The sequence below is a fragment of the Staurois parvus genome, unplaced genomic scaffold, assembly GCF_062004578.1.
Source record: "Staurois parvus isolate SC_StPar_1 unplaced genomic scaffold, SC_StPar_1.0 ptg000154l, whole genome shotgun sequence".
NCBI classification, from domain to species: Eukaryota; Metazoa; Chordata; class Amphibia; order Anura; family Ranidae; genus Staurois; species Staurois parvus.
Window position 1 is genome coordinate 9,892,344 of NW_028317950.1, and position 26,214 is coordinate 9,918,557.

General features: G+C 42.5%; 1 protein-coding gene across 1 annotated transcript in view; it reads left to right on the plus strand.

Annotated features, from left to right (window-relative positions):
• The window catches only part of EXD3 (exonuclease 3'-5' domain containing 3), a 392,849-nt gene that overhangs the window by 16,166 nt on the left and 350,469 nt on the right, over positions 1 to 26,214 (plus strand). The window contains exon 2 of the mRNA XM_089675029.1: positions 1,446 to 1,508. The gene's annotated coding sequence lies outside the window, so the exon portion shown is untranslated. The remainder of the gene's footprint in view (positions 1 to 1,445; positions 1,509 to 26,214) is intronic.

The window sequence follows — 26,214 nt, forward strand, 5'->3', positions numbered from 1 at the left end:
AAGTCACAATAAATCTTTAACCTCCATTCAACCCCTACACGTCTATAGCCATTTTTTTTCCACAAAACAATTCTGCTTGTGAAGGAAAACTATGATCTTATGATGCAGAAGCAGCTTTATCCATTCTGTTGTCTGCGAGCTTTGCCGTAAATTGGTGTGATGCATTGAGTGGGGTAGGCACAGACACTATAGGATTGATTTACTAAAGGTAAATAGACTGTGCACTTTGCAAGTGCAGTTGCTCGAGAGCTTAGTAAATAAGGGGAAGAACTGCTGACTTCCATCATCCAATCATGTGCAAATTTAGGTGTTTTTTTTTTTTTTTTTAATTTTCCTTGCATGTTACTGGGTATTCTTTGCTAAGTGAAGCTTCCACTTATTTTCTAAACTCTGGAGCAACTGATCTTGCAGAGTGCACAGTCGATTTTGCCTTTAGTAAATCAACCCCTTTGTTTATGTGCTGCATACTATAGATTAGTTACTGTTCTTCTGCAAGAGGGCTAGGTGAGTGTTGGCAGCATTTATTATATAGGAAGTAAGCTGTGTGCTGGTAATTTGAACCTCCAGCACTTATCTTTGTTTTAAATATATTGGGGGAACTTATCAAAACAGGAGCAGGCAGAATCTAGAGCAGCTATGCATGACTTCTCTCTTCAGCTTGTTCCCTGAGCCCTGGTTCACACTAATGCGGTGCGGCACATCGCATGTGATTCGTGCAGGAACTGCACAACATTCCTGTTCAAATCGCATGCGATGTCTGTGCAGTTCGATTTGAGCCTTATGTTTTGTGTGGCTCAAATGGCATCACATCTGCACCAAAAAGGTGCAAAAGCCCTTTTTTTTTTCTCCACGCACCTGATTTGCATTGCATGGGTGGGAATCCTGGTAATCGCACTGAATTTTGCAATCTGTTTCGAGGTGTTGTTAATTTACCATTGACACCCACACCAAATCGCATGGACGCCGTGCGATTGCAATGTGGTGCGAGAAATGCACAGGATTTGCTGCATTTCCCGCACCGCATTAGTGTGAACCAGGGCTTAAAGCTTTAAAAAAGAATGATAGTTGTTACTATGCACAGCTGCTCCAGATTCTGTCTGCACCAGTTTTGATATATTCCCCTCATTTAATTTTGATTAATTTCAGATTTATGTGTAAATGTTATTAAAATGATTTGCTTTGAAAATCTTGTAGCATTTAGAATAAAACCAGTGTTCAGCTTGTTGGCTCTGTAGGTTGTCTACAAGCGCCATAAACCTGTATGTGAACTGCACCTTTTGGGTGGGTCCTTTTGTCTGTGAAAAGTCATAAACTAAATAAAATCACCTACAAGTCCAATTGTAATATAGTTGCAACATCCTTTTTTTTTTTTTTTTTCCTCTTTGGCCTTTGCACTATCTGCATTTACAAGATACTTATATTTTATTGCTGGTTTGTTTTTTCAGATCTTATCTAGAACGTGCTTCGCAGAAGGATTCTGGAAAGTTGTGTACATCACAGAAATAGAGGTACAGTGATATCTGTATAATCAGCTGCTGGAGTTGTCCACAATATGTGACGTTTTTTGCTTAGGGCCCTTTCACATCAGCCCGCATGCTAAAATGGGTGCAAGCTCATGTCTGTTGCATAGGGGCAGTGCTTTGCATTGTTACAAACCGAAGGTGATGTTTACCTTTTTTTTTTTTTTTTTTTCTCATTCAAGTCCACATTATGCACCATGAGACCATGGGGTTTATTTACTAAAGCTGGAGAGTCCAAAATCAGACTCCCTTCTGCATAGAAACCAATCAGCTTCTAACCTCAGCTTGTTCAGTGAAGCTTTGGCAATGAAACCTGGAAGCTGATTGGTTTCTATGCAGAAGTGAGTCTGATTTTGCACTCTCCAGCTTTAGTAAATAAACCCCATTGTGATATGTTGTGGTGTGGTGAGTAGTGCCCTGTAAAAATACAGCATTTTTATGCAACATACTGCAACCCACCCATTCAACACAGTGTTGTGGTGTGAACAGGATACGCAATCACAAAGCTGACTGCTCTGGTTAACATCAGAAATATACTATTCCTGTAAACAAACAAAAGCATTCAGTGATGGTAAATATCCAAGAAATATTGTAGTTGTGTTTAAAGCAAACCTGTGTGTTGCCTGTGTCCAGCCACACCGTCGACACATACTCCCTTTTTCTTCACTTCCCCTTGCTCAGCTGATGATACAGGGGTTGGACAAAATTATGGAAGCACCAGGTAAAAGAAAGAAATAGTTACCTAGTATGGTGTTGGACCACCTTTGGCATCCAAGATGGCCTGAATTCTTCTGGGAATTGACAAAGTTTTTGGATGTTGGATAATGGAATTTGATAACACGCTTCATACAAAAGTCATTCCAGTTCTCACAGAGATGCTGTAGGTTGAAAATGAGCCCAAACCTTGTTCTCCAAAATTGACTTTAGTGGCTCTATGTTGTTAAGGTCCTGGGAAGGTGCAAGCAGGGGCGGACTGACAACTCATGGGGCCCCCGGGCAATAGGGGATCATGGTGCCCCTGTGTCTTTGCCCAAACTCAAAAAAGCCTATGAAAAAAATACCAGGGGTATCTCATGGGGCCCCCTACTGACCCCGGACCCTCGGGCAGTGCCCGAGTTTCCAAATGGTCAGTCCGCCCCTGGGTGGATTTGGATTTGTTACCAGTTGTGTGATTCGGATCATTTTCGACTTGGTAAAGGACGACCTGGTAGCCAAATGGTAATGCATGAAAGCAGGGGTAAAGTGAGTATATACAGCTGGTGGGCTTGGCTTTGGAGTGAAAGGGTGTATACTGTAGTATGAAAGTCCAGATATAGCCTCGGTTGACACCGAGAACCACATATGAATCGCACAGGAATCATACCACATTTCTGTGCAGTTCACATGAGATTTGTGACCTGCGTTTGAGGTGTCATTAAGATTGCACTGACTCCCCCTACAGATTGTAAACCAGTGCAATTGGAATGCAGTGTTGCGCCAAGTGAAATATTCATACATCAAAAAATTCATAAATAATGTACAAATAATATATGTCCAATAACGGATGAACAGAAAGTGTTCAAGAGTGAACCCTTGCCAAGAATAAATATTTTAAATAAACAGATGTGAAACAGCCCTTATAAGGTTTATAGAACAGTCCCCTTATTCTGTGTTAAGTAATGGAAAATCTTCATTCCAGTATAACCACCAACGTGAGAATGCACCACCGTGATATCAAATTGGAGGCTTACCAGATCCTTTGACCCCTTAATAATAGGGAGTAAATACATGTCCAATGTATATAATTCCATCCAGGCTCATGTGTCTCAGGCCAGATCACGTGCACCACCCGAGGCTCCTCAAGCCATCCTGATTTTATGGGGTCGACATATACTCATATGAAATAAAGAGGTGCCTTTCATAGTGCAGTAGGTTAAAGACTAATTTATTAAATGGACGAAAATGCACTTACAAACATAGTAGAATAAAAAGCATGACCCCCAGGAGAGAACATTCACCCAAGTTGACAAATCCAAGTGTATTAGGTCAAGGAGAGTGCCAAATGAAAAATCCTTAGGAGTTTAATGTCTGTATTGTTGAGCTGGTTGCAACAAGCAGGACACAAGACCACTAACGCGTTTCAGGGGCCAACAATTCCCCTTCATCAGGGCTGGAGGAAAAGTTTCAAATAGCACAATAATGTAATATAACTTAAATATTTAAAATAAGGAGCCACATTTCACACTAAAAACCACATATTAAACTGTGTATATACACAGTTGATGGTCATTCAAAGATGCTGCTGGCTTCTCAGTGAGACAAGGGATGTTATAGAACAGCGGTCTCCAAACTATGGCCCGGGGGCCAGATTTGGCCCTTGGTTTGCCTTTACCTGGCCCTTGGGACACTATTGCATGAACTGACCCCCATCTATGGGGCATTATTCCTCCCACTGACACCATCTATGGGGCACTATTCCTCCCACTCACACCATCTATGGGGCACTATTCCTCCCACTCACACCATCTATGGGGCACTATTCCTCCCACTGACACCTTCTATGGGGCACTATTATTCCAATTTAAACCAATGATGGTGCATTGCTTATGTCCACTAATGTTGGGGCATTTATTACTTCCACTGTCCACAGTCCGGGCCCCCTGGAGTCTGAAGGACAGTAAACGGGCTTTTGCTTAGAAAGTTTGGAGACCTCTGTTATAGAAGAACAATCACAAAGATTGTGGTATAACAAAAAGTAACATAAATATCTCAGCTGGTGTGTGGCTTGATGCAGTCCGGCCGACAAGATACAAATGTTTCTGCTTCTAGAAATGCAGTTGGTTGCAGTGAGGCAAACACTGATGCTTCAAAATTGCTGTTACTAAAAAAATGAGCTTGACATAAAAGTAACCCTGTTCATTGAAAAAATATACTTTTATAGAAAGCATGAAGGGAGGGATTATATGTATAATGAAATACATTGTATTATGGTACATGGTAATACTAACATTTATAGGTAAAGTTGATCCAGGAAATATCCGATTGCCTCTCGGGGGATCAGGAAGTTTTTTTTCCCTGCAGGAGCAATCATGCTTTGCTGGGTTTTTGCCTTCCTCTAGATCAACTGTGGATGTAGGATTATAATTTTTTTTTTTTTTTTTAATGGTTGAACTGGATGGACTTTTGTCTTTTTTTAGCTAGACTAACTATGTAACAATGATAGATGGTGCAGACATACCTGGGTGAAATGGCAGGTTGTTAAATGAACTCAAAGGTCTTCCTAAGCAGAATGATCTAAAGAAAAACATAGAGAAAAGTGAAGAGAAAGATGTGTGTATACCATTAAAAAAATTCCGCTTCCTGTCAAATAATCCTCTGCTGTGTAACCTCTCCCTCGTGAGTATAAAGAGTGGGGTCATAGAAAGGAGAAGGTTTGAACCGTTCATCACACTTGACACATTTAAAGGACATCTAAACCCAAGGACGACATTTTAACATATCACGGCTTACCAGTACTTCGATATGTTGGCAGCATTACTTTTGTTTTTAAGGCCAAATACATTTTCTGAAAGTACAGAAAAATACTGTGCCTGCTGACCTTGACAGAAACTTCCTGTGCACAGAACTAAAATCTCAAATGGCCACTTTCTCCACTACCTTCTCAGAACTACCAAACAACGTCCTTCTATGTCCTTGGTGCCCAATGCACAGTCTGCGGAGTGATGGGCACCAGGTAAACAATGGTTCCTGATGTGTTGGCCGCATCCCGGCACCATTGCTTTGATCATGAGAACAAAGGCTACCAGTGTTCAGGCTGCTGATCATTACCTGTACACTGGCTCCTAAGGTGGGCCAAATCCGAGTGGTGTGTAATGAGCAGCAGAAAGTGATCAGTTTGTATAGGACCCTGCAGAGTGTGTCAGTCCTGGTCTTCTGGAAATGGAGCGCTGAAGAACTTGACTAAAGGTAAAAGAAAGTAGGATTATAGTTAATGTGGGTTTTTTTACCAATAACGTGAGTTAAGTTGATGGTTGAAAATGCAATACTACTCTATTCAAAAGGGCCACTTCACATCTTTGTGGTGCGTTATCACATGCGCATTAAAGCAGCCAGCCCATTCATTTTGGATGGGTTGCAGCGCACCTTACCGCACTAAAAATCGCACATGACTTTGATTAACGCAATGCACGGAAAATGTGGTGGGCTGCTTTGCTGGTGCATTGACCAGTAATGTAAAAATGTGTTGAGGGCCATTCAGAATGAATGACACTGCAACTCGCATACAGCATGGCTCGCATTGTGCTTTGTGGTGACATACAGTAAATCATGTTTTGTTATGTGTCCTTGCTATAATGTGCTACTGTGTGGCACACTGTACATGTCGGGGGCTGCACCTGAGGCTCCCTTTATTTACTAAGTTGACCACCACTGTTTTATGTAATGGACAGCAGGAGGTGTTTGAAAATCCAAACTAGGAGAGCAATCTCAGGTGACAATGCTGCTCCACCGTAAATACTGTACAGTGCAGAGAGTGAGGCATATGCTTGTGGACGGATGTTTTTATCACAGGGATGCAGCATTGTTCCATGCATCCCCATGCAGGTAGTCCTGTTCATGTTATTTGGACACAGCGGCTGCACAGCCATTGCTCCCAATCTGACATCTGTACGGGTGCAAAGCCCCAAATGCAGACCGTGTGCATTCAGAGCCATGCAACGGTCCCTGCACTAATATCAGAATGGGAACAGTGTTGTGTGTAGCTGTCCCAATTGACATCAATGGCACTGCCTATGTGGGAATGCATGGGACATCTGTGCATCTCCATGCAGGTAAACAGCCCCGTACAAGCGCATGCTTTAGTACTCTCCGTGTGAACGAGGATTTAGTGTAAATTTTTTGTTTATTTAAAATCTTGCAAACATACAACTTATTAATAAAAACATATTTACATATGTACAAAAAATAAAAATGAATATATAGCTGTATAAATAAACAAAACCAAACAAGCTTACATCAGCAAATAACAGAACCGAAAATGTCTTTTTTCGGAAAATAACATAAATAGAACTATAAACAAAGAAACATAATTTTATTCGAAAACGTATTAAATTATGCAAAACACAACCCTACCATCACCTAAACACCCCCTGAGGCTAAGAAACGATTAAACATTTATCCCATGCTTGCAGCCTTTTTTTCAAAAATCTGATCTTACAAAAATCTAGGGGACGTGAAAGGACAGAAAGAGAAGCCATGCAACCAGAGACTGACAGACAGCAGTTACAGGGACATGACATTCCTCCACGCTTTTGTCCAGGCTCCCGGCCGTCACCTGTCCTTCTCAAGACCCTGAAGCTTCCCAACCTCACCCAGAATGTTCTGCACCACCACCTTGACAGGACGGACTTGTTTCAGTGTGGAAACCTGACACTGTGCATTCCATGTGTAGTAACGGACTACTAAGCTAACTAGAAAAAGTGTTTCAAAATCCCAGTGAGCTCGAAAGGCTCCGTAAGACCACTCCGCATAACTCAAGCGGGAAAGGAAAGGGATACCCAGAGCCCCACCCACTCGCTTGTAGACGTCTATATTGAAGGGGCACTGAAGCAAGAAATGGTCCATTGTCTCCTCCACCCCACCACACTCCACTCTTGGCAACTACGGTTCTCCGCAGAGCAATGCTTCAAGTTGCCCTTCATATAGTCTGCCGTGGAACGAGCGCCAGGCCAAATCCCGAAACTTTAAAGGGATTCTCCAGATTCATCAAACGAAGACCCTCAACAACCCTCCTCTCCAGGGCCTTCCTAGGAAGAAACTTAATTTCCTCTGCCGTTACTTGCCACTGCCGAAGCATTTTCAGGCACGGTGCAACATAAGTTGGCAGCTTACCATGTTGGACCCTCAGGCTTTTACGAGGCTTTAGTGTAAATGCCACCTATTCATGCTTAATTGAAAGGCTATCGTAATGTGCAAAAAGACCACAGTGTTTAGGGCAACCTTAGTGGTATTACGTTGATTTATTTTTTTAAATAACAAACATGTCATACTTACCTGCTCTGTGCAGTGGTTTTGCACAGAGCAGCCCTGATCCTCCTCTTCTTGGGTCCCCTGCTGGTGCTTCTGGGCCCTCCTTGCTGAGCTTGCTCTGCGGGCACCCAAGCAGGCTCTCTCCCGAGCCGCTGCTCTGCGTGTCCATAAATTTTTAGGACCAGATGTTCTACAGCAGGGGTTCAGTTTGAACTCTTCAGTTTGAGGCCACGTTGTATATGTGCACAATTATTCGCAGGTCGAAAAAAGAACAAAAAACGTTTTTTAAATGAATGAATATGTTTTACTTGGAGCTTCTTTGTAATCAGCATAATATGATTCAGAACTGCGCAGTAAACATCAGTAAAACAAAGCAAATTAACCCTTGAGAATCCCCCCTTACATCAGGGTCCCTATGTGAGTTCCCCTTCCCCCTCTGCCTCAAGGTCCCCATCAGAGGCCCCCCCCCCTTTGTCCGAGGGTCCCCATCATAATTCCCCTCCCCCATATGCCTCAGGGTCTCTATCATAATCCCCCTTGTCTCAGGGGCTCCATCAGAATCCCCCCTCCCTACATCAGGGTCCCTATCCAAATACCTTCTCTACATTAGGGTCCCCTTCTGAATCCCCTCCCTACATCATGGTCCCTATCTGACTCCACTCCCTACATCAGTATCTGCATTTGGGCCCCTCCCCCCACATCGGGGTCCCAATTTAAATCCCCTCCCTACATCAGGACCCCATCCGAGTCCTCTCCTTACATCAGGGCCCCTATCCGAGTCCTCTCCCTACTTCAGGGCTTCTATCCGAGACCTCTCCTTCGATCAGGACCCCTATCCGAGTCCTCTCCCTACACCAAGATCCCCATCCAAGTCCCCCCTTTTATCAGGGTCTGTGACAGACACAACCGTGGCAGGGGCTTTTTGTTGGGGACTAGAGGCTAGCCTTCTCCCCACTGATTATGGCCCATGGAGAAAGCAGATAATTTTCTAATTATGGGCAACAACCTGATGAATGCTGAGAGCGAGGCTTGGATTAATTCTTTGAGTAAAGACAATGCAGCTTCCCTTTTGGAGTGGATGGAAAGGTGAAATATTAATCTTTGACAGGTTAATGATCAGAGGAAATATGGGGCCCTCCTGTAGACTGGGTTGGAGAAGCTCCTCTACTTGGGACAGAAATATTTCTCCCTCAACAAATCTATGAAGAAAGATAAATTCCACTTTTTCAGACTGTTGGAATATTAATTGTATGAGTTTTGTCTTATGATGGACAAATTTATACAAGTGAAAGCAAACACCTGAAGGACAGGTACTTGAAGTACTTTGTGTATTCAGGGGTGGGCTTGTAGCTGGGCTGTCTGGACTCCCTGATTAATCAAAGTGTTGTCTGGGCACTTGGCTATTGATTAGCTTACTGTTAATTAGCTGTTGGCTGTACTGTTTACCATTTTCACTATTTAGGGTAACGTGATAAAGCTCTTGTCTAATCAGTGTGGGGTGTTTATCACAATGTGTAATATTTGTTTTTTTATTGTTCTTGTGGGGACTGACCCCATTTCTGATTGTATTTCCGTTCAATAAAAGAGTTCCAGTTTTCTGCTTAAGCTAGTCTTGGGTGCGATACCCAGCTATAATACCTTGGTCTTGTGTCACAGCGACAAGGAAGCAATTCTCTGACAGAATCACCCAATCGGGGTGACAGGCGGTCTGTCACAGGGTCACCTCCTTACATCAGGGTCCCCATCCGAGCCCCTCCTAATATCAGGGTCCCCACTTTCATGAGAGTACCCATCAGAGTTCTCCATTTCAGGAGAGTATCCATCGGATTTCCCCCTTACAGTGCAACCACTACATCATACACTTGCAGCGTGGCTGGCAGCCTGGAGAGCCAAGGAACATAACTGTAGCAGCATGCAGAGGAGGCACAGGTCTGGATGGAGTGCTCTCCTCCAGTGAATACTGGGGCAATTATGCAGTTGGTTGTTGGAACATCTGTGGTCCTAGCAACCAATGATGGTACAATGACAGCATAGCCCAGGGAACCTGCACTGGAGACGTTGGATAAGGAGAAGGTCGGGATAGATGCTTGGGAGAAACAGAGACCGTAGACTGACCTGAAGAAAAGACAGGCCAGATAGGTCTTGCAGCAAGCAGGATCTGGCCTACAGGCCATAGTTTGGAGACCCTTACTGTATGGGAAGAAAGGGGACAATGTATGTACCCTGGAGATAATTTACCATGTATCAAAATTATTCAGATCTCTTGTAGCCAAAATCTAGAAATTTTATTTATGTTAGATTCAAACCTCAGCCCCCTCTCCCCATGCCAAATGCTGTTTCCATTCTTTTTGTGTAGATGATTTTTGGCATACAGAGAACCTGACATAAAGACGGTTTATAGTAGATATCAACCCATGACATATTGTACCTCTTGCATTCCTTCTTGGGAATGGGTTTAGCTTTTGCTGAGAGATTTGATTTAGATTTTACCTGACTGTAGCAATTGTTGCAGTGACACCATACCAACACCACCATTTATTCCTGAAGAAGTGGAATCTCAGTCTACAAAACACATTGGGAAATGAATCTCTTCCCGTTGTGAATTTTCTCTCCTGATGTGATATTAGTTTGATGATATGGGCAATCTATAAACCCAATAATTGTATGAGATATGTACAACGTGGGTTGGAGCAGGAAGGCTATAATCAATGTAATAGATAATTATGATCACCGGTTTTTTAAAAATAATTTTCTGATGATACATGGATGAAGTATGTGTACTTGTTAACAGTATGACATTGATGTGATTGACTTGGTACCATTACGGTCTCGCTGTTAGCAGTGCATTGCAGAAGTATTGCAGGCACCACTGTGGTATAGGAACTCCTCATCATGGCACGGCACTGATGCAGAGAATGAATAATGTGCAGCATGCAGGATTGTAGAACAATTTAAAAGATATTACTTTGTGAGTATCATTAACACTTATACCAGCCAAAAATAACAAGATAACAATGAATAGTACTATAAAAGATTAGAAACCAAACCAGCCTTTGTGGAAATATTTACTTTCAGCCGAGAGATTTCCCTGCAGTACTTTTTTTTACTGCTAGATGTCCTCAGCCTGATGGTCACCATCATTCAACCCACTTCCTCTCAACCCAGGTCATCCTAGACCCACTCCAGCCTATGATTGGACAGTGAAAGGAAAAGCAGCACAGTGATGTGCTCTCTGTATCAGATGTATGGGCAGACAGCTACACTGAGCCTGCAGGAGCCTGAGATTTTAGCAGACAAGGGTGCAATGGTTTACACTGCAGGCTCCTAAAAATAATAATAATAATTTTACCTGAAAAAATGTGCATTTGTTATAATTTTTTTAAAAGCCAAACCTCTCCTTTAAGCCAGAGGTGGTCTTTAATTTCACCATTAGATGGCAGCAGAATATCACAAATTTTCAATGATTGGAGATCTCAAGTTCTGGAAAGGACAGCATAATGCATCTGCCTTTCACTTATGTTACAGCTTTGATGGCCTAGGTTGAATTATGTATCTGTTGTCTGTGGTTGTAGAGCTTGAACATATTTTGCACACACAGGGTCAGATTTTCAGATGTCATTTGGGAAATTACTAAACAATGTAGTTTGACTATTTTAACAGTACATTTAGATTACATCCAAATTGGAGGGACCTCCTAGATGAATTCTGTTACATGATGTGTTGATTGAGATCATCCTGTGTGCATCCAAAAGAGTTAAAGTAATTTTTTTTTTTACTTAGGTGCCTACCTAAACAGAGTCTTTGCTACTGATATCAAAATCACCATGGATCAATGTTGTTAGTAGACAGTTGTGTGCGATTAGGAGGTCATCTGTGGTTGTGGCAGCCAGGGAACCTGGATAATAGTCTTTTTTTGTCACCAGTAGGACACAGCTGCCTAAAAACTAAGGGGTTGATTTACTAAAACCGGAAAATGCAAAATCTGGTGCAGCTGTGCATGGTAGCCAATCGGCTTCTAATTTCATACTGTTCAATTATGCTTGAACAATAAAAGCTGGAAGCTGATTGGTTTGTATGCATAGCTGCACCAGATTTTGCGCTCTCCAGTTTTAGTAAATCTACCCTAAGCCTTTGTAGACATACAGGCTTTTTTTAAAATTACTGATGTAAATGCAAACCATCGCATTTAATGTGCTTGTACACACAGGCAAATAAACATGCACTGCGTATAATCAACAAAAAAAAAAGAACATAACAGATATCTGAATTGCTGGTCAGTCTTTTACATGTGGAAATATATGCATATTTGCATACAATACATCCCTCAATAAAATATTGACCTCTGGGAGGTATATTTTTTTTTATGGACATAAGCAGGTACACACAAATATGCGCAAAATAAACACCTGAAATTTCGCCCAGGAATACTGATGTTTGAACATTTCAGTCGTGTACTAGTGATTCCTCTCAAATAGCCACTAGAGGGCCCAGAGCACAGGAATACTTTATTGTACTCCCCCTGGTGGATTCTCTATAGGAATTTATCAAGAACAACAAGTATCTTTTTCTTTTGAGCCAATCTGTCAACCAGTGACATCTATGCTGGGGCTAAGAGAAATCCTGTTACAATGGTCGTGTATATCAGGAGCAGCACAGTGGCTAAATAGCAATACTAGGGTCGTTGGTTCTAATCCCAACCACGGCACCACCTACCTGGAGTTTGCATGTTCTCCCTGTGCCTGCTTGGGTTTCCTCTGGGTACTCCGGTTTCCTCTCACATTCCAAAGACATGCTGGTAGGTTCATTGGCTCCTGTCTAAATTGGCCCTAGTATGTGTATGTATGAATGTAAGTTATGGACTTTAGATTGTACGCCCCTTAAGGGTTAGGGACTGATGTGAATGTACAATATATATATATATTTGTATGTATGTAAATTGACGGCGCTATATAAGTATCTGTAATAATAATTCTGTCGGGATCAACCACTGCTGCAAAACAGAGAAGATGTTGTGAGTGCATACACTATGACCATCAAAGCGTGGTCCCTATCACCAGCAGGTATACCTAATGATGGAGCAAGTCCTAAATTCATTGCAAGACATAGAATGTTTCAAAGTGAAGGGTTATCATCCCATCTGGGGATCTGTGGTAGAAAACTGAAGTGTGCCCTTGATTGTGTGAATACTGGGTTTATATTCAGTCTGGATCAGATTTTTCCATGCACCCAAATTTTTTACAATTGTAAGGCATGTTTTAGACAGCATGGTGACTAAGTGGTGGTTGTGACTTTTTACAGGGATACTTTAGTCTTTTATTATGTTTAGATATATAAATTGAAGTAGTCTGAATTTATTCTCTCTTGAGAAGAGGAGATTAAGGGGGGATATGATCAACATGTATAAATACTTAAGTTGTCCATATAGTGAACTTGGTGCAGAGTTATTAATTTTAAGGTCATAACGAAGGCCTAGAGGGAACTCTGTACGCCTGGAGGAAGAGACTTCCAAATACGAAAAGGCTTCTTCAAAGTAAGAGCCTTATTTAAAGTTTAATTGTGATAAAACGAGAGATGTCTGGGTAAACGCTGTAGCACTACAGGTGTCGGGCAACGTGGAACAGGTAGGCTGGCAGGCACTTCTATCCCAAGAAGCCGGTAGATGGAACGCACTGTGGAGCACAGAATCTCGGCATTATGACATCACCAGGGGGTTGCAACACGTTTTTGAGCGTGCGCAAGGTCCAGAAATGTACATTCGGCCTCCTTCTTCAAGCTTCACCCTACAGCGTTGCTACAGCGTTTTCCAGGACATCTAGGTGGTCCTGTCACCTTTGATAACACGACGAGCTTGTACCTCAATTTTTATCATGTGAGTTGCCTAACCTCCTTTTGTCACAGTTAAACTTGTAATAAGTCTACACTTCAAGGCGCTGTGTTTTCTTATGTTTTGCTTGTTTCTGGAGCCAGCTTCTGCTCTTAATACAGCTTGCTCAGTGGATGGACATGTATACCATAATTGGACTCTTTACTTTTCTATACTACCAAGAGCTAATTGTAACCATGTTCTGTGCGCCTTATTCTTTACTTGAAAATGTGGAATAGACTCCCTCAAGAGCTGGTTATGGCCAGCTTAGTAAATTTTTGTTTTAAAATAAGCCTGGATTCGTTCTTAAATTGGTTGAACTAGTTGGACTTGTCTTTTATTCAACCAGACTAACTATGTAGCGATAAACTCCAAAAATACCTCCTGCGTATAAGTGTGGTGGACCTGGATCTATTCACACATGCTTAATAGCGACATCCTAAGGGGTGCCAGGCCTTGCTGTCCTCTAGCGTCTGGGGAAGTCCAACCTAGTGCATTATCCCAGGGGTACTTTATTAATAAAGGATACAAACTATAAAGAGATTACAGCATGTAGAGCCACCAGCTCGTGGCATATTGGAAAGCGAACCCAGAAAGAACCATCGCCAAGTGGAGGCTGTCCGGGATCCAAAAACAACCAGACAGTTTACGCGTTTCGAGGGTAACCCCTCTTCATCACTATGTAACAGGTTAATTCTGTGATAGTATGTGTTATATGTAAATCAAAGTGGCTGCATTTGCTTATTATATAGGCTCTGTTCACTGCTTATGAGTGCTGTGCAATTGTTGATGTAGGAGACTAAGTAATAGCAGTGAAATGCAGCCCCTAGAAGGCAAATTTATACATATGTATAGGTCCTGCGGTCAATATTTCGAATCCAGACCTACTAGCCGGTCAGAAAAGTTACTCTCCACCAGTTGCCCCACCCAACCTTGCCCAGGTCTGCCCCCAACCCCACCCACGGCCCATCCCCAACCACGCCCCCTTAAAGCTTATGAAATTTCATTTTTCTTTAGAATAAATAGTCCAAAATATAAAACTGTACACAGTAATGTATATCCCAGCTCCCCTGTACTCCATTATAGTGATATGACATGTATACAGTAATGTATATCCCAGCTCCCCTGTACTCCATTATAGTGATATGACATGTATACAGTATGTATATCCCAGCTCCCCTGTACTCAATTATAATATGACATGTATACAGTAATGTATATCCCAGCTCCCCTGTACTCCATTATAGTGATATGACATGTACACAGTAATGTATATCCCAGCTCCCCTGTACTCCATTATAGTGATATGACATGTATACAGTAATGTATATCCCAGCTCCCCTGTACTCCATTATAGTGATATGACATGTATACAGTAATGTATATCCCAGCTCCCCTGTACTCCATTATAGTGACATGACATGTATACACTAATGTATATCCCAGCTCCCCTGTACTCCATTATAGTGATATGACATGTATACAGTAATGTATATCCCAGCTCCCCTGTACTCCATTATAGTGATGTGACATGTATACAGTAATGTATATCCCAGCTCCCCTGTACTCCATTATAGTGATGTGACATGTATACAGTAATGTATATCCCAGCTCCCCTGTACTCCATTATAGTGATATGACATGTATACAGTATGTATATCCCAGCTCCCCTGTACTCCATTATAGTGATATGACATGTGTACACTAATGTATATCCCTGCTCCCCTGTACGCCATTATAGTGATATGACATGTATACAGTAATGTATATCCCAGCTCCCCTGTACTCCATTATAGTGATATGACATGTATACAGTAATGTATATCCCAGCTCCCCTGTACTCCATTATAGTGATATATGTATACAGTATGTATATCCCCCCTCCCCTGTACTCCATTATAGTGATATGACATGTATACAGTATGTATATCCCAGCTCCCCTGTACTCCATTATAGTGATATGACGTGTATACAGTAATGTATATCCCAGCTCCCCTGTACTCCATTATAGTGATATGACATGTATACAGTATGTATATCCCAGCTCCCCTGTACTCCATTATAGTGATATGACATGTATACAGTAATGTATATCCCAGCTCCCCTGTACTCCATTATAGTGATATGACATGTATACAGTATGTATATCCCAGCTCCCCTGAACTCCAATATAGTGATGACATGTATACAGTAATGTATATCCCAGCTCCCCTGTACCCCATTATAGTGATATGACATGTATACAGTATGTATATCCCAGCTCCCCTGTACTCCATTATAGTGATATGACATGTATACAGTAATGTATATCCCCCCTCCCCTGTACTCCATTATAGCGATATGACATGTATACAGTATGTATATCCCAGCTCCCCTGTACTCCATTATAGTGATATGACATGTATACAGTAATGTATATCCCAGCTCCCCTGTACTCCATTATAGTGATATGACATGTATACAGTAATGTATATCCCAGCTCCCCTGTACTCCATTATAGTGATATGACATGTATACAGTAATGTATATCCCCCCTCCCCTGTACTCCATTATAGTGATATGACATGTATACAGTAATGTATATCCCAGCTCCCCTGTACTCCATTATAGTGATATGACATGTATACAGTAATGTATATCCCAGCTCCCCTGTACTCCATTATAGTGATGACATGTATACAGTAATGTATATCCCAGCTCCCCTGTACTCCATTATAGTGATATGACATGTATACAGTAATGTATATCCCCCCTCCCCTGTACTCCATTATAGTGATATGACATGTATACAGTATGTATATCCCAGCTCCCCTGTACTCCATTATAGTGATATGATATGTATACAGTAATGTATATCCCCCCTCCCCTGTACTCCATTATAGTGATATGACATGTATACAGTATGTATATCCCAGCTCCCCTGTACTCCATTATAGTGATATGATATGTATATAGTAATGTATATCCAGCTCCCCTGTACTCCATTATAGTGATATGACATGTATACAGTATGTATATCCCAGCTCCCCTGTACTCCATTATAGTGATATGATATGTATATAGTAATGTATATCCAGCTCCCCTGTACTCCATTATAGTGATATGACATGTATACAGTAATGTATATCCCAGCTCCCCTGTACTCCATTATAGTGATATGATATGTATATAGTAATGTATATCCAGCTCCTCTGTACTCCATTATAGTGATATGACATGTTGTATACAGTACTTACTGTCCCCCCGAGTCCCCCGCGATGGTGGAGAGGGTGTCTCCTCTCAGCGGAGGAGAGCGGACCTCTCCTGTACCTGTCCCCTCGGCGGCGGTGCCGCAGAAGCCAGAAACCGGAAGTTGTAAACCGGAACTCGGCTTCACAATGAGGCTTGGAGCGCAGGTGCAGTCGCTCCATGCTTCATCTGTGCTCACTGCTCGCAGCCGCTCGCCACAGAGGAATTTCTCCTCGCATTTAGCAAGTGGGCGAGCGGCTTTTTCAAGCCCTGGTATAGGAGACAGTTATTATGGTAGAAATAAGGATGTTGCATCAACATTACTTTAAATTGTAATACAATGCAAATGCATACCTTAAAAACAAGTTAAACAGTTGTGTTGGCATTAAAGGAGAAGCACAGCCAAAGCTCGTTTGGCTGTACTTCTCCTGTGGATCACAGGAGTACAGTTTTTTCTGCACTCCTGTGACCCGTTTTCTGCTGACAACGGCTAAAGTCCGCTGTTGGCTGACATCACTCAGCCAGTCCAGGCTGGGGAAAGAGCCCGACTTTTAAAGTCTGGATCCAATCAGATGTCTGGACCAGCACCTGGGTCAGCCTCTCAGCGATCCACTGAGCGCGTTAACCAGCCGCTCCCGCCCTCTCCACAGCCCAGCGTTCCAGTGAGAAAGCTCACAGAGCACTGAGAACTGAGCGATCAGCAGTGTTTGATTGCTTACTTCTCAGTCTTAGAGCCGACGGGGGACAGATGCAGCATCGGGTCAATGCTGCATCCACCTAGGCAAGTATGATTTCTAAAAAAAAAACCCAAAAAATTCAACTTCTATTTTAAAATACATTTTAGTATTTAGTAAAAAGCAGAGTACTAAAAGTACATATGTACTTTACCATAATTGGAAGCTCTCATAAAAGTAACACCTGCCATAAAGGTGATCCTGCTATAAAGGTCCTTGTTCAGGAATTTTCTGCTGTTGGATGACAACATTATTAGGTATATTTTATAATGCAATGTTTCTGACATTCATTCTCTGCAGAAGTCTACCACATCCATATTTTTCTAAATGAGAGTGATTGATTCTCCACCAGAGAATGTTTGGTAAAAGTCATATTCACTGCTTTGTAACTAGACCTCTGTCTCTGTCACCAACATGCTGTTCAGCATTGTCACTGTGTCATGCACTCTCCCAATAGAGACCGCAAGCTGCCATTGCATAGGCGTCTGTTACCATCTACAATTCTGTCCTGAAAAATGTTAACAGCTGCTGCTGGAGTGTATGCATATAGACAGGAAGTGCCTCCAAGGAATGTGTAAGAGATCAGCAGTATTGACAAATGATGCAGAAAAGGCAAAAACAGTATTTTAATATTAAAAAAAGGTTTAGCAAGCCATGGGAGGAGATTTACTAAAACTGGAGCACACAGAATCTTGTGCAGCTGTGCATGGTAGCCAATCAGCTTCTAGGTTTTATTGTCAAAGCTTTGAAGAAGCTGAAGTAAAAAGTTGATGGGTTACACAGCTGCACCAGTTTTAGTGCATCCCCCCCTAAACATAATTGACTTTACATGTATTATGTTTTATCTCAAGCAGTCTCACCTGGCCCACAATACTGTATGTTCTCAGACAGGATGAATCTGCTGCCCAAACTCAACTAATATATGGCCCTGAGTCTTAGGCTTCATGTACATGGGACATTTCTGAATGATGGAAACTGACTACTCGAAAATGTAGGTTAAAAAATGTCAGTTTAGCTGCGTTTGCATACCGTGTTTGAGCGTTTGTGTTTAGAAACATTTTTTAAAGATAACCTCGGGAGACCTTCCAAAATGCCCAGAATGCACTGAAAAACAGTAAAAAATTAACTATTTCAGACATTTTGAGAGAAATAAAGAGGACAGAAGCAGAGAGAGTAGTATTTGTTGAGCAGGGGCAGACTGACCATTCAGGAACTCGGGCGCTGCCCGAGGGCCCAGGGTCAGTAGGGGGCTTAGTAGATGCCCCTAGTAGATGCCCCTAGTACCTTTCTTAGGATTTTTTGGTTGTGGGTGAGGGCACAAGGGCCCCATGATCCCCTATTGTCCGGGGGCCCCATGAGTTCGCCCCTGTTGTTGAGATTAGCTGTTTTTTGTTTTGTTTTTTTGTGGTGTATGGAAGTGTTCCAGCTCATTTCTGTGCAGAAATTATTGCAGCAGTGTCTAACCTATTTTCTTTCATGCGAAACCTCAAAGTATGGTGTACCAGGTCCATTTGAGTACTGGGAAACCACTTTGCATGCATTTTTCATGATGAAAAAAGGCTCTGAACAGCATCTGGAAATGGAAGAGTTAAAAAAAATTTCCAAATGCATATAAACGCGGTCAGCCGCGTTTGGCGTTCGAAACGCTGATAAAATTACTCCTGAACACAAGTTTGGTGCGTTCAAAAAAATGACTGTAAACTCAACTGCCTGTAAACGACGATGTGTACATGGACACATAGGAAAACATTAGGGAGAGTTCAGGGGCTGATGAAAAAAATGCAGAAAAGCTCCTGAACGTGAGTTTATCAGCTGCAGCGTACATGGAGCCTTAATAGCTGTGAGCCTCCTGTGATCCTCTGCACTGCAGCACTTTCATAGGGAGAGGAAGGAACACAATTTTGAGCCAATCATTGCTTAGTCTGTCCAAACTAACTCTGCCGGCTCTGCCTACAGAAAGTGAAATCACAGGGATGACGTGCTTCTCTATTCTCCAATCAGCTTGTGGGGGACAAGGCATAACTAAGAAAGCTGAACCTCATCAGTCCCTTTTTTTTTTTCCCTATGGTCACCCATGTACTTACTGGGTGAGTATCATTACCATGGATTTAGGTGGGGTAGTAGGGGGGTTGTTAAACTGTACACACAGAACACGCTTTCAGCAATAAATGTGTTAACATTACACAAATAACTGGAAATGATATAATCCCTGAATGTGTTCTATAGTTTCACTTTAATTACACCAGAGTCCTTGAAATAAGTGGTAGTCACTAGCAAGCATATGAGCTGATTTGCCCCGGTGACCTGGGTTAATTTCCACATTGTCTTTGGAATGAACTCTTCCCTTAACCTTATTATTGTCAGATTGTTTCTTTGTTGCGTATGCGGCTGGAATGCGACATGGCAGCTTTGCAAAGTTTAATGTGTTTCATCTGCATGACATTTATTATTAGAGGAGGGGATTGCTCATATCTCTGCCTTTTGGGAAGTGATAGCTCAAAAGGAAACTATTTTTCTGGCGACGGAGACAATTATGATTTGTCAGATGTGTTTTTCTGTTGTGTTGCTGTCTCCACTTTGTAGAGGATGGGGAGTGAAAGTATAGAGATTATGGTATCTTGAGGAGACATAGAAGAGACTATATCATTGTGTACACTGGAGCCATTAAAGTCCAACCCCGGCTAAAAAAAAGAAAAATGTCTTACCGTCTCACAATCAGAACAAAATCAGAGTCAGTCGAAACAGCAGTCAGCCATTCATAGGCAGCGTTGTATTCTGTGAATGAATACAAACCTTCTTCTGATTGGCCGAGTGGGAGAATGGATGTCCTCATCCTACCTCTCCGCCTCAGCCAATCTGGGTGTGAGTCTTTGACAAGCAGCTGGGACCCAGTACTGTGTTCTGTATGTACTTGAAGCTAAATGTACTACATATAGTTCTTAGAGCCAATGCAGCACTTAGTAATGGAAATAGTTCGTTTGGACCAGCTTGGTCCAAAAGAATTGTTTGAAGTGACTGAAAACATGGCGATCAGCTTTAAATAATTTAAAAAGTCCTTCAAGTGAGATGAACTTTTCTACCAGGTGCTCCTCAGTACTCATCCAAGGATTTATTGCCTGGCAAGCTTCCTTTGTTGCAGCCTAGGACCAGAACAGGGTCCACCAATATTCAATTTCAATATATTTCAAAGATCTGTTTCTTTGAAGGAAACATGATTTTGCAGTAAATTAACCAAAACCAACTTGAACTTTTATTGATCCAGTGCTAACATACACACATCAGTCTGATATGTGTGTGATGGTGCTAGATGGATAAGCATTGGAATGGGTTCTAATGGACATTTCTTTCAAGGAAGCAGATTTGTGGTGGAAGCATTGTGTATATGGGCCTTGTTCTGGTCTGTTGGCTGCTACCTCTACGATCATGATAAACAATTCGTTCAATGGACAATCAGCTCTTGGATATGTATTGAGTAGCACCTAGTACAAATGACGACTGTCTTCACAGTGTTTCATGGTATATCTAGTGCCTTGGAAATTGTTTTGTACCCTTCTCCTGACTGATACCTTTTAGTAATGAGATCCTTCTGATGCTTTGGAAACTCTCTGCAGATCATGGCTCTTGCTGTAGGATGCAACTAAGAAAATGTCAGGAAAGACCTACTAGAGCAGCTGAGCTTTATTTGGGGTTAATCAGATGCACTTTAAATGATGGCAGGTGTGTACTGACTCCTATTTAACATGATTTTGAATGTGATTGCTTAATTATGAACACAGCTACATCCCCAGTTATGAGAGGGTGTGCACACTTATGCAACCACATTATTTTCATTTTTTATGTTTACTGCCCCCACCAAAAAAATTTCAGTTTGTTTTTCTATTGAGTTGTACAGTTTATAGGTCATTAAAGGTGGAAAAAGTTCTGAAATGATTTATCTTTGTCTAATTTTTTTACATCACAGAAACCTGACATATTAACAGGTGTGTGTAGACTTTTTGGGGTTTATTTACTAAAGCTGGAGAGTCCAAAATCAGACTCCCTTCTGCATAGAAACCAATCAGCTTCTAACCTCAGCTTGTTCAATGAAGCTTTGGCAATGAAACCTGGAAGCTGATTGGTTTCTATGCAGAAGGGAATCTGATTTTGGACTCTCCAGCTTTAGTAAATAAACCCCTTTATATCCACTGTACCTCAAACTAATGACTGTGATTCCATTGTTTGTTTGCATCCAGTGCCACCACAGCCATTAGATGAAGGTATGTTTGGAGGGGTAAGTCAGGGGAAAGAGGCAAAAAGGATGAGCGCACTTTGTTTTAAAGTTCACCTGTTTTTTAAATTGGAACTCCTGCTGAAATGATTATTTTAGCTTTTGGATAACATGGATGTCAGGTTTTTATTTGTCTTTGTCTCCCTTAGGTGAGATTTCCTCTCACTTCCTGTCCTAGTAAGCACGCAGAGTCTTCCCAAAAACAATAAAAATCTGTTGCCGTTCTTCATTCTATCCATTTTGACTGGGGTCCTGCCTAAAGTTATGCTGTATTTTACATATGGTTTTTGTTGTAAAAGCGGAAGAACTTTTTCAGGCAAACACAAATCTTTTTTTCAGTTTGTTTTTATCATTACCGTCTGGTGTCTCATCTTGATAGTTAATTAAATCCCGACATTCCCATTCCAAATTATAGCTGAAGCAGGACCCTTAGGAGCGCCTTTCCTTGAAGTCGGTTGATTATGCGGGGGTTAATCTCAATTCCATGCTTCGTGTCTTTGTATGCTTGTGTGTGGTTTGTCCTCTTCTGCAGAAGGCTTGTTCTGCGCCAACCGTAGGTCTTTTGGGCCTGATTTATGGGGTCGATGTAGACGTATCCCCCAGTGGGGAGGCGCAAGTTCACCAAACACTTCTCTGTCTTGTATGAGAGATACAATCTGCCTGTGGCTGTGATGTGGGGACCGGACAAGGGGGCTTCAGTCATTCCCCCTGCAGGAATTTGTTTTTCTACTTACTGAACTTTTCTGACTGGGCCTTAAAAGCTACATAATGTATGTTATAATTATATAGTGTTCTACTTTACAGTATTATTAAATACGTTTGTCTTTGTATAGCTCAAGATGTTGTCAGCTTGATGCAAATAATCTCACCAATGCATGTTAATATTTTAAAAACCTTGTTTTAGTGTATATTTTGTGAATATGTAAGTAACAATGCTAGCCATATAATGAGTGGGAAGGGCCAATGATTGACTTTAAAGGTGAAGTCGATATTTACATAATACAGGCCTTCCAGGGAATTCCTGATGAGTGCTTAAAGTGTTACTAAACCCACAACAGTAAAATCAGTCTGTATATGCAGTAAAGCATGCTTGTTATACTCACTGTGGAACCTAAGGGGTTAATCCTCTGCTTTTGTGTAAAAAGGATGTTTGATCCTTTCTTCTCTGTTCCTCCCCTTTTTCAAGTGACCACCTCTTATCTCCAGACTGAACTGTAGGCATGCACATGCTCAGTTTGGTGTGTATTGCTAGAGAGGTTTTTTTTCTTCTTCTTGGGAGAGTGCATGTGATCAGCACATGGCCAATCAGCACTGTCCAAACAGAGGTCAGGGGATTTCCATCCTCCTAGAGCAGAAAGAAAACTACTTCTACAAGCTTTAGCTAGTGGTGGGCTGGACACAGAAGTCACAAGCAGTTTCTAGTCACTAAAATAATTGCATTTCCATGTTGTGTGTACTGTGGGAGACCAGATATAGTGAATGCAGGGTCCTGGGTTTAGTAACACTTTAAAGTGATCTAAAGGTTGGTATTGAAAAGAAAAAAAAAAAAAGTATTAGAAACATGTTATACTTGCCTGCTCTGTGTGATGGTTTTGCACAGAGCTGCCCCAATACTCTTCTTTTTAGGTACCCCACCTGCAGGCCTGGCTCCTCCCCCCTGTTGAGTGCCCCCAGTAGCAAGCCTCTTTCTATGGGGTCCTGTGAATGGACCACCCTCTCTCTCCTCATATGCTCACTGGCTGTGATTAACAGCAGCAGGAACCAAAAGCTTCTTCTTCTGTGTGAGTCAATGAGGAGAGAGAGATCTGGGAGAGCTGGAGCTCTCATGCACATTGCTGGAGCAAGATAGGGCTCAGATAAGTATAAGGGGGTGGTGAGAGAGGAGCTGCACCCAGAAGATGTTTTCACCTTAATCCATAGAATGCATTAAGGTAAAAACCCTTCTGCCTGTAGAACCAGTTTAAAGCGTATCTATTGTCAAAATGTAAAATCTTATATTCATTTCCACATTGTATTTCAAATATTTCTATTCTGTTTCTATTACTCTGGGGACCCCTTTCACATGGGTGGTCTGATCAGGTCCGCCTGTCAGTTTTTCAGACCTGATTAGAAGGTCCATGCATTCCTATGGCTCGGCAGGTTTAAACAGACTTGTGTCTATTTACACCCACCTGCCTTTTGGCTCTGATTAAGCCCACTAGGAAAAAAATGGAGGAGGACTGCGTCCTCTTGGTTTGGGTGGACCGGATCAAAGGAAGCCCAGTGTAAACAGACCGCAGATTCCGTTTATTCCCAGCTGCCCATAGAGAAGAGTGGGTCTGTCCATGTATGCTCTGCATAATCTGAGTGGACATGGACCTTCCGTTCTGCCATCTTTTATTAAACTTGCTTTCCTACTTCCTGGGTCAGCTGGGCTTTGTAGTCCTGACGGTTATTATATTGTATAATGTCACCCATAAGCTTGCTGCTTATTAAATGTTATGTTTTTTCCATTTATAGTTTTGCTTTTTTTTTTTGTATCAACTCCACTTGCCCCGTTTTTATTCGATTTTGCACTTTATATGCTTCTCATATGATTTTTTTTATATAATTGTGGCGGCTGGGCGTTGCTGTCCACCAGCTGCTGCCCTCTTTGCCCATATATAGCAGACCTAATATGGCTTTGTTAAGGCCTGAGGAAGAAGTGCATGCTCTGCAACGCGCAGCCATGTCTGTTCATCACATACGTGCTGTCACATCCGCCTGTCCTTCCGTTCCACGCCGAATAGGAAGCCCTGGGAGCCACCAGTGTGACCACAGCAGTTACTCCATCTGGGACCGGGACCTGTGATGACAGTCCAATTAGCATTATATGCCTTTTTTAATGTCTGTCTTGTGAGTGCATCTTGCTTATTAAATCTGTTTTAACTTACTGCACTTAGCTGGCGCTTGTCCTCTTCCCTCTCATGGACCTGCTATCTGCCTGCTCTGCTCCGATCAGCAGGGGATCAGTGGACAGATCCCCTGCTGATTAGAACAAAAAGGGCTCATGTGAAAGGACCAAAGTAAAGGACACATTTACCTTCTTGAATTCTGTGACATGTATTCACTAATGCCCTTTGGGTAGCACTGCTGTGTCACACATTTCAAAGAGCCTGCATTCTGACCTACAAAGGTGCTGAGAGGAGGAGTTTTAGGAGGCGTAGTCAGTACAGGAATCAGTGCTTGCAAGCAGCAAGGTACCATTGGATATGTAGTCCTTAGAAATTGAAAGTAAACCGCAGAGGAGAAGCTGCAAGGCATGCAGGGAATCCAGGATGATGTGGAAAAAGATGGCCATCAGACAGGCAGAACTCACAAAATGAAAGGAGAATTTTCAAGTTGGATCTTATGTTGGATTGGTAATAAAAATTATTGTTTGTATTGTTATTACAATGCTGATTTTATCAAATGAAAGTGTTCGCTGTGACCAGAGCAATCCTTTAACCACTTGCCTACCAGGCACTTATACCCCCTTCCTTACCAGGCCAATTTTCAGCTTTCAGCGCTGCCGCACTTTGATTGACAATTGCGCGGTCATGCAACATTGTACCCATATGAAATTTTGATCATTTTTTTCTCACAAATAGAGCTTTCTTTTGGTGGTATTTAATCGCCACTGGGCGCTTTACTTTTTGCGCTATAAATAAAAAAAGTGCAAAAAATTTGAAAAAAAAAAAAGTTTATTTGTTTCTTTTATAAAATTTTTCAAACAGGTATTTTTTCTCCTTCACTGATTTGCGTTGATGAGGCAGCACTGATGGGCACTGATAGGCGGCACTGATGGGCACTGATAGGCAGCACTAAAGGGCACTGATAGGCAGTACTAATGAGGTGGCACGGATAGGCGGCACTGATAGACAGCACTAATTAGGGGTCACGGATAGGCAGCACTGATATGCAGCACTGATAGGCGGCACTGATAGGTGACACTGATTATGGGTACTGATAGACGGCACTGACTGGCATCACTGCTGGGCACTGACTGGCGGCACTGACTGGCACAACCCCTGGGCACTGACTGGTGGCACTGACTGGCAGCACTGCTGGGCTGCACTGGTGGGTGGCACTGGTGGGCAGCACTGGTGGGTGGGCACAGGTGGGTGGCACTGGTGGGCACAGGTGGGTGGCACTGGTGGGCACAGGTGGGTGGCACTGCTGGGCACATGTAGGTGGCACTGCTGGGCACAGGTAGGTGGCACTGCAGAGTGGCACAGGTGGGTGCACTGCTGGGCACAGGTGGGAGCACTGCTGGGCACGGGTGGGCGGAGCTAGTGGGCGCACTGCTGGGCGGAACTTGCGGGTGTCACTGCTGGGCACCGATCATCAGGGCACTGATCATCAGTGCCCTGATGATCGGTGCCGATCCCCGCTCTGACAACTGCCGGTTCTCGGCAGTACTTTCCTCACGATCTGACAACGTGAGGAAAGTGCAGCCGAGAACCGGCACTTGCATTTCCCTGTGATCAGCGTGTCATTGGACACCGCTGATCACGTGGTAAAAGGCCGCTGTGATTGGCCTTTTACCACATCATGTGATCAGCTGTGTCCGTAGGACACAGCGATCACGGAGATCGC